The sequence below is a fragment of the Nannospalax galili genome, unplaced genomic scaffold (genome assembly GCF_000622305.1).
Source record: "Nannospalax galili isolate Female #2095 unplaced genomic scaffold, S.galili_v1.0 scaffold674, whole genome shotgun sequence".
Lineage (NCBI taxonomy): Eukaryota > Metazoa > Chordata > Mammalia > Rodentia > Spalacidae > Nannospalax > Nannospalax galili.
The window spans coordinates 1,142,265-1,150,139 of record NW_008335202.1 but is presented as its reverse complement, the minus strand read 5'-3'; the positions used below and the strand labels follow the sequence as shown (position 1 = coordinate 1,150,139).

At 41.4% G+C, this 7,875-nt stretch overlaps 1 pseudogene; it reads right to left on the bottom strand.

Annotated features, from left to right (window-relative positions):
- Positions 1-6,680: 6,680 nt before the first annotated feature.
- LOC103731432 lies at positions 6,681-7,645 on the bottom strand (annotated as a pseudogene).
- Positions 7,646-7,875: the final 230 nt, after the last annotated feature.

The following is a 7,875-nucleotide window of genomic DNA, read 5'->3' as shown; positions in this document are numbered from 1 at the left end:
TCAGTAAATGTCCTAGGATCAAGGACACAAAAAAGGGAAAAAGCAAGAGGGTAGGAGAAAGAAAGATGAGAAAAGGCAGTGGGGAAGAAGAAAGAGGGACGTTAAATCCACCCACTGCAAGGATTTATAATGACAAACACTAAATTGAAGGAGCTCTGAGGAATGGTCTTTCTTCCCTCACTCACCTTTTGGCAGCAACTGTATCCGTTGTCTGAGGAGTACCATGCTGATTTGTATGAAGTCCAGAAGCTGGAAAAATCTTTTAATTTAAATTTTTGAGACTTTCATACATAAATACACTGTATTTTCTTCATTTTACCTCTCCCCCTCCCCTTCTAATTCCTCCCATGTCCCCAGCCCCCTCTTGAATTCATGACCTCTTCTTCTATAATTATGATACATCTATACAACTTAGTCTAATTAGTGTTGCCCATACGCATGTGTTTAAGGCTGATCATTTAAAATTGGAAAACCTATCAGGCGCTGGGCTCATCTCTGAAGAAAACTGATTCTCATTTGGCAGCCATTGACTGCCTGTAGCACTTCATCTAGCCCAGAAGCTTGAAACTTACTTCAGGTTCTGTAATGTGACTATGGCTGCTGAGAGGTTAGAAGTGGGACTTGCTGCAAGCTGGTATGTGGGTCTTTGATATCTTTCTAGCTCTCTGTGTAAAATACTTTCTCTTTTGTCTGCTTCCATTTAGTGAATCACCAACAGAAGAGAAACAGAAAAAGGATGAACGGTGGTTAGTAGTGAATGTGTGTGGGGATGGGCAGGAATTATCCCTGTTCATGCACAAGGGCTCATTAGAGTTGATTTTGGATCGACGAGATGAGATGTTAAAACTTTTCTCTATAAGACTTCCCAGGGCAGTAAGGATCAGAGCTCACACTGTGTATGACTGAAAGGAAGCTTAGTCTTTTACCAAATTCACGCTTCTGAAAACCTTTGAGGACCGAGCACCTCCTCCATCCTTGGCCCTGGTGTGGAGTCCATACCTGCTCAAGCCTTAGCAGATGCCCTTAGCTATCTCCTACCCACCTTTCCCAGGCTTCTAAGCTTCTCTGCATGCTTTGCTCCAGCCACTAACACAAACCACCCCACATCCTCCAAAGTACTTCAAACACCAGAAGGCCTGGGGTAAAAGAAGGGAGTAAGGATAAAGAAAACATTATTTTCCTAAAGAAGAAATGAATAAACAACTCCTCTACCTGCTCAATGTTGTTTAGATTGAAATTTTCTTACTCTCCTTGTAGAAATGACTCCTTTTTTGGTGTCCATTTTAAAACAGGGCCTCATATAGCCTAAGCTGGCCTTGAACTTCCTATAGTTGAGGATAACCTTGAATTCTTGATCCTTGTGCCTCCAGCTCCCAGTTGCTTGGATTACATGGTGGCATGCACCACCATGCCTAGCTGGAAATGACTTTTGCTTTAATGAGGAATGATGATGGTCATTTCCCAACTCCTTTTATCAAGTCCCTGGGTCTTGGCTTGTGCCAACAGCTTCACTGCACCTCTAATTTGTATCCAGCAGCATGTTACAGTCATGGAGAAACTGAAGAAATGAGAAGAAGGAGCTGGAGAAAGATCTGATATGAACCACCAGCACTGTGTGATATCATTCAGAAGTCTCTTATAAGAGAAACAGTCTAAATTTATTTTATTTCTGTAACACCTTTCCTCATAATAGACTCTCTGAAGGACTATCAAGGAACAGCTTAAGTGGGCTGCAGATTGTGTAATTCGATTGTATGGTATGTTCTTTTTCAGAAAGATGCTAAGCCTGTCTTTTTCCTAAAATAAGAACAAAGTGAGAGTGCTTTGTTTATTGAGATGGACGAGATAATAAATTGATGCGTTGAACTCCATTTTAGTGTTTCTGAGTGAGAATCTGTTGAAACAGACGGGATATTATGAGGAGAAAAAAGCTTAGAAAGTGAAATTAGATTTTTCTCATACATGGTACAGCAGCTGCTCAGATAACAAAAAATTCTCAGAAGTAATTTATCAGGTGACAATGAAGTGAACAATGATGAAAGCAGCTCTTCTTGTAGATGAGAGAATGGGGCCAGGCCAGCCCTGTGATTGCAAGAGACAGCATGCTATAGTCCAGATACCAGAACTATTGAATAACCAAAGCTCAAAGGTTTAGATTCTAAAATGCAAATTGCCTTTGGCTCAGCATCACAAAAACACAGAATTTTAAAGTGTAATCACATGCTAACTGTGCCCCTTGGCCACAGCCAAGAGTGATGTTTGCTCAAGCCAGCCAGTTTCTTCAGGTATGAGAAACCCCAAACAGCTCTCATTGCCAAATGACTGCTCAAGATTCCAAGTGTGAGGTTAGCTAAGTCTTTAACATTACAAAAGCCACAGTTGATATCAAAACAAATCAAGAAGATGACTGCAAACAAGGAAGTCCAGCAGAATGATCACAGGAAAGCACCTCTGTTGGCAGGCAGGTCTTACAGGATGTGACAAACAGGTCAGAGTTATTTTTCTGAAACAGTAAGCATCCTCCAGGAAATTAATTTTAGAGAGAGGAGGCAAAAGGCAACTTGGGTTAAACTGCCAAGTTACTAAAGGGAAAGGGCATGATGACACATGTGTAGGACTGACAACCATGGCAGCTGTTTCTGATCAGGTGGTAATAAGAGGGATGAACTGGGAGGGGACCAGCAGGAGGGGATTTAGGTTTTGTATCTGCAACTCTTAACTGCTTTAAGAAAAATGATACCGACTTTAGAATACAAAATCACCACGGTCTCTTCCATAGCCTTTGAATAGGCCCATACAAAGAAGGGAGCCTCAAGATTAAGTTCCAATAACCCTCATGGGTAAGTGCATATTATTTTTCTCATTGCTGGGCAAAAAGCTTGACAAAAGTTATTTAAGGAAGGAGGATTTATTTTGACTTATGGTTTAAAAGGGTATGCAGTTCATCTGTCAGATGGAAAGTTGTAACAGCAGGAGTTTCGAGATGACTGGATATAGTCAGGAACAGGGCAGGGGAGGGGCTGGTGCTCAGCTCACTTTCTATGTTTTTCTTTAGCCTATTATTCTGTCTGGGACCCCAACCCATAGATGGTGCCACTTACATTCAGAGTGAGTCTTCCCTCATCAGTTAAATAAAACTCCCTTAAAGCACACCTAGAGGTATGTCTTCTAGGTGATTCCAAACCCAGACAAATTAACAGTGAAGCTTCACTATCACAGTTAAGTAACAGCAAAAAGCACTAACATTATTGTCTTCACCTAGCCAGCCTCCCAGGTTGGAACCCCGCGAGTCATCTTTAATCCCTCTTCTTATTTCCTCTTCAGCCATCAAGTCATGCCCATTTATTCCTAAGTATTTCTCAGATTCAGTCTTTCTTCATTCTAAATGCTAATACCATAGATCGGACTATCTCCAATCAATCAATCAATCAATCCAACCAATCAATTCAAACCTTTCAAACTGGTGTTGTTTCCACTCTTATGGACTTCTCAGAATTCTGTTTGCAGTTCAGTCATCCAAAATACTTTTTCTGCAGGTTAACCTGATGTGCGTGTTAGTTTTGTCAGCTGGACACAAAGTAGAGACACTTGGGAAGAAGGAACTTTGATTGAGAAATTTCCTTCATCAGATTGACATGTGGGCATGTCTGTGGGCATTTTCTTGATTACTAATTGATGTAGGGGGGCCCAGCTCACTGTGGGTGGTGCCGTCCCCTAGGTAAGTGAGCCTGGCCTGTATAAGAAAGCGAGCTGAGCAAGCCAGTAAGCAGTGTTCCTCCATGGTTTCTGCTACAAACTCCTGCCTTGAGTTCTTGCCTTGGCTTCCCTCAATAATGTGTGGAACCCTCCTCCTTGGCCCCCTCCCCCTGACTCCTTAGGCCCCTGCCCCTATTTAGGACTAACTGCTCTTTTCGCTTCTGTAAATCACTTGGCTTGAGGGACAAACTCCACCGTCCCCATTTTGACTGCTGATTCCTCCATTTTCGTGATGTCTCATGGTCAATGACTAGGCAAGCCCAAGCATGTCCAGGGGGCCTGGGTAGGTTTGAGGCCTATAAGGAATAAACAGGGTCTTCTAGCCCTGAAGATAATAGCACATTCCACAGCCCTGAAGGCAGCACCCACCAATGAGAGGCCTCCAAGACTGTAACCAATCAATTCAAAAGTATGTTGGCAGCGCACAGGCTCTTCGGACCAATCAAAATATAACTCTGTCATTCCCCTCCTCCCTTTGTCTGAAACCTATGAAAAGCTCCCTCCTCCTGCAATCGGGGCTCTCAGAAAAACCTACCACGTTAGTTTGGTCTGAGAGTCCAAGCTCAAGCCCGAATAAAGACTGTTCTTGCATGCTCTCTGGACTCCGTGGGTAATTCTTGGGGATCCGTTCTCTGGGCACAACGAATGGGCTATAACCCTTAAGAAGAAATGAGCCCTTTCCTCTCTAAGTTGCTTTGGCTATAGTGTTTATTACAGCAACAGAAAGTTAACTAGGACAGAAATTGGTAACAAGAGGTGAACCTGACTGTGTTGTTTTGGGAGGGAGGACTTGGGAGCTTTGGGCTAGAAAAGCCATTGAGTCCTCAGACTCAGTGGGCTGTTCTAATGGGAGCTTGGAAGATAAGAATGTGGATAGAAATGCAACCAACAAGCCTGGCTTGTGAAGTATCAGAGGGAAGCAAAGACTCCACCAAGGTCATTCATGTGCTATAGCTCAATTAAGAATCTGTGGAAGTGAAGCCTTCTGAACTTTGTTGGGACAATGGATGCTGGTTAGCTGGGCTGAAAAATGAGCTGTGGTTAATAAGAGAACAATTTTATTGAGGTGAAATCTTCTGGGAATTATTTCCTCAAGGTTAGCACACTGAAGCTTTAATCCAAGGGGGCCAAGGCTACACATTGGGTTGGCAGAAGAACTTGGCAAATAATGTATATGACTCTTCCACATGGTACTGATTTTGAAGGCATGAAGAGGTCATGGAGAGTAGCTGAGGCTTTGCACCTTGTGGCAGGGTTGGAATCCCTGCAGAGAGACCCTGAGAGGCTACTAGTAAAGGTGAAGCCTCAGTTGCAGTGAAGATCCCAAGATTGAAGGGGTCATAGAAAGAAGCTGAGGCTTGGCACCTTGTGACAGAGTCAGAGTCCTTAAAGAAAGGCCAGAAGAGGCCATTGGAAAGGGTGCAGCCTTAGTTGCAGTGGAGACCCCAAGATGTTGGAGATTCCAGGGCCACTGGATTTCCACCAAGGATAGTGGCAAGTGTGGAGTAGAGCCAGCCTGTACCTACAAGTCTGTGCGTATTGTGGATGACAGAGCCAGAGAAGTGAAGACGCCTAAGCACTATAGAGCCTGGAAGATTGTGAATGAGTCACAGATGACAATCATGAGCTTTTTACACTGTTGGGTTTTGATTTTACTCTGATAGTATTGTAACTGTCCTCTTGTTCTTCACTCTTAGAACAAGAAAGCATACCACTTGCTTTTTTTTTTTGCACGAGCTCATGTTTAAGAGACCGGATTTTTAAAGAGACCTTGGACTTTTAGTGTTGAAATCTTTTTTTAAGGAGGAAAGGTTTATTTTGGCTCATGGTTTCTGAGGGTACAGTCTATCATAGCCTAGAAGGCACAGTGGCAGGAACATGACACAGGTTCTTTCTGTGGCCCTGACCAGAAAGCTAAAAAAGCAGGATAGCAGGGTGTATAATCTTCAAAGGCCCAGTCCAACCTCCTAAAGGCTCCACAGCTTTCAAGTTGGTGTCATTAGCTGAGGACCAAGAAGTCAAAACATGAGCCTGTAGGGGCATTCCAGTTTCAAACCTCAACACATACCTTAATGAATTTCAGCAAAGCTTTAGGTTTATAATTTTACAGATACAGTTTTTCATAAGGGAGATCAGATAATCCTTAAGAGGGTTTAGACTATAAATCAGGCACAATTTAGTTATAACATCATAACAACTTTTATGTGATTTTTAAATATTATTGCTTACCCTTATGAAATGGTGAATTTTAATCAAATTAATAATTCCATAATCTTAATTGTTTCCTACAAATTGTACTGCTTGGCAAGTAATATGGGTATTGATGTAATCTTTTGAAATTAAATTAATTGCAAATTATAGTTTTTTTAGCCAGTGCATGCATTCTTCCTTATCTACTGAACTGCTTCAAAATTAGTCCTAGAAAAAGTAAACATCCCTCAGGGAAAAACAATACTAGAATTTTCACCTTTTCCCTAAAGATTTTCAAGTATTGTAGGAACAAAAGTCCATAAAAAAAGCCAATTCAAATGTGACATTCCACCTTGCTTTTCCTAAGTAAGGGATGACAGAAATATCAGGGGTAAACAAATAAACAACCCCCAAGCCCCCAAATGTCCCTTTTTCTTTCTCTGCCTATAATCATGTATCCTAAGACTATTGCAATTATGTTTATGGGTTCTTTTCCAGCTTCTTTGAGTATGGGGTGACAGCTATGATTCGACTGATGAGGAGAAATGAATAATTAATATTATGGAACTTAAAAGGAAAATGGGAGGCACAAAATTTTAACTGACTTTGGTTTTTAAGAACCTCATGATGACCCTAAAATGCCAAATTCAAAAACAAAGATTACAGCAGCAAGCTATTACTTCACCACACATTAACAGCTCTGAACTAGACAATAGATTTTGTTTCTCTTCCAATCAATCTGCAATATCTTTTTGTTTCTCCTGCTTTTTGGTTGTGGGCAGTTCAAGATTTGCCCACTGCATAAGTTCAGTATCATGGTGATCTCAGTCTGGTTGTAGTCATAGTTACATAACTTCACTTAATATCAATCATATCTCAGAATTTCACATTTTGATGAAATTCCTTCTATCCTTCCAATACAATGTGCACATTCAACAATGTACTAGTTGCTTTTGCTTCTACTCAGCTAAGTTCTGGAAATGAGTTTGTAGCATACACTGAGATGGTGACCTCACCCCAGTCTGGTGCCAGTCATGTCTGCAGAGAACAACTTTTCCCCCGCCAGCGTCCTTTTTATTCCACACAGGTTTCCCTGTTGTACAGCCCTCTTGGGCTAAGCATGTATTAAAATCAGAAGTTTTTCTTCTACAATAGCTCCAATATTTCATCCCCTCGTGGCAAATAGGCACTCCAAAATGACAGACACAGACTTTTAGACTTTTGAACATCCTCCGTTTTTACAAGAGGTCCCAATCTTAATTTCATCTTTTCTTTTTTATCTTCATTCCCCTGATGACAGTTTACATTTATCAAGTGCTTGTTTTAGGAAAGCAGATATTTTTTAATTCCAGACTTGTTATTGGTTCATCTGGGCTTGGCCTTTTTATTGCTTCTACTGGTTTAAGGGCTTGAACTGATGTGCTCCTGAAACTTGGGTTTTAATTCAGATAGTTTCTCCTCAGTAGTCTTGACTTCCAGCTTGACTGGTTCAGGTGGCTTCTTACTATTTGTCTACCTTTTGTACAGCCTACAATGCTTAAGAAGTCAGAAATATCAGCTGTTCTTCACTTATAGTAAGACCAACCCTTCAGTGCATCATGAAAGACAGAAACACCTGAGTAGTGTATACAGGCATTGTCCGAACTGGCCTTGGGGTCAAAGTGATGGCCACATTGCAGTTGTAACACAGCAGCACCATTCCATGTTCCAGGTGAGGCCAACACCCTATGGACCAAAACAAGGCAAACTTGCCTCTCTGGTCTTGGATCTGGATGCTGCCATCTTCCAGAAACCCTGGGTTCTGCTTCTAGTGTTGAAATTTTTAAGATTGTGACACTTTTAAAATTTGACTGTTTTATATTGTAATATCAAAGTTAACATTAGATCTTGGGGACAAACAAGAAATGAAAGGTTATGGTTTAATGGTGA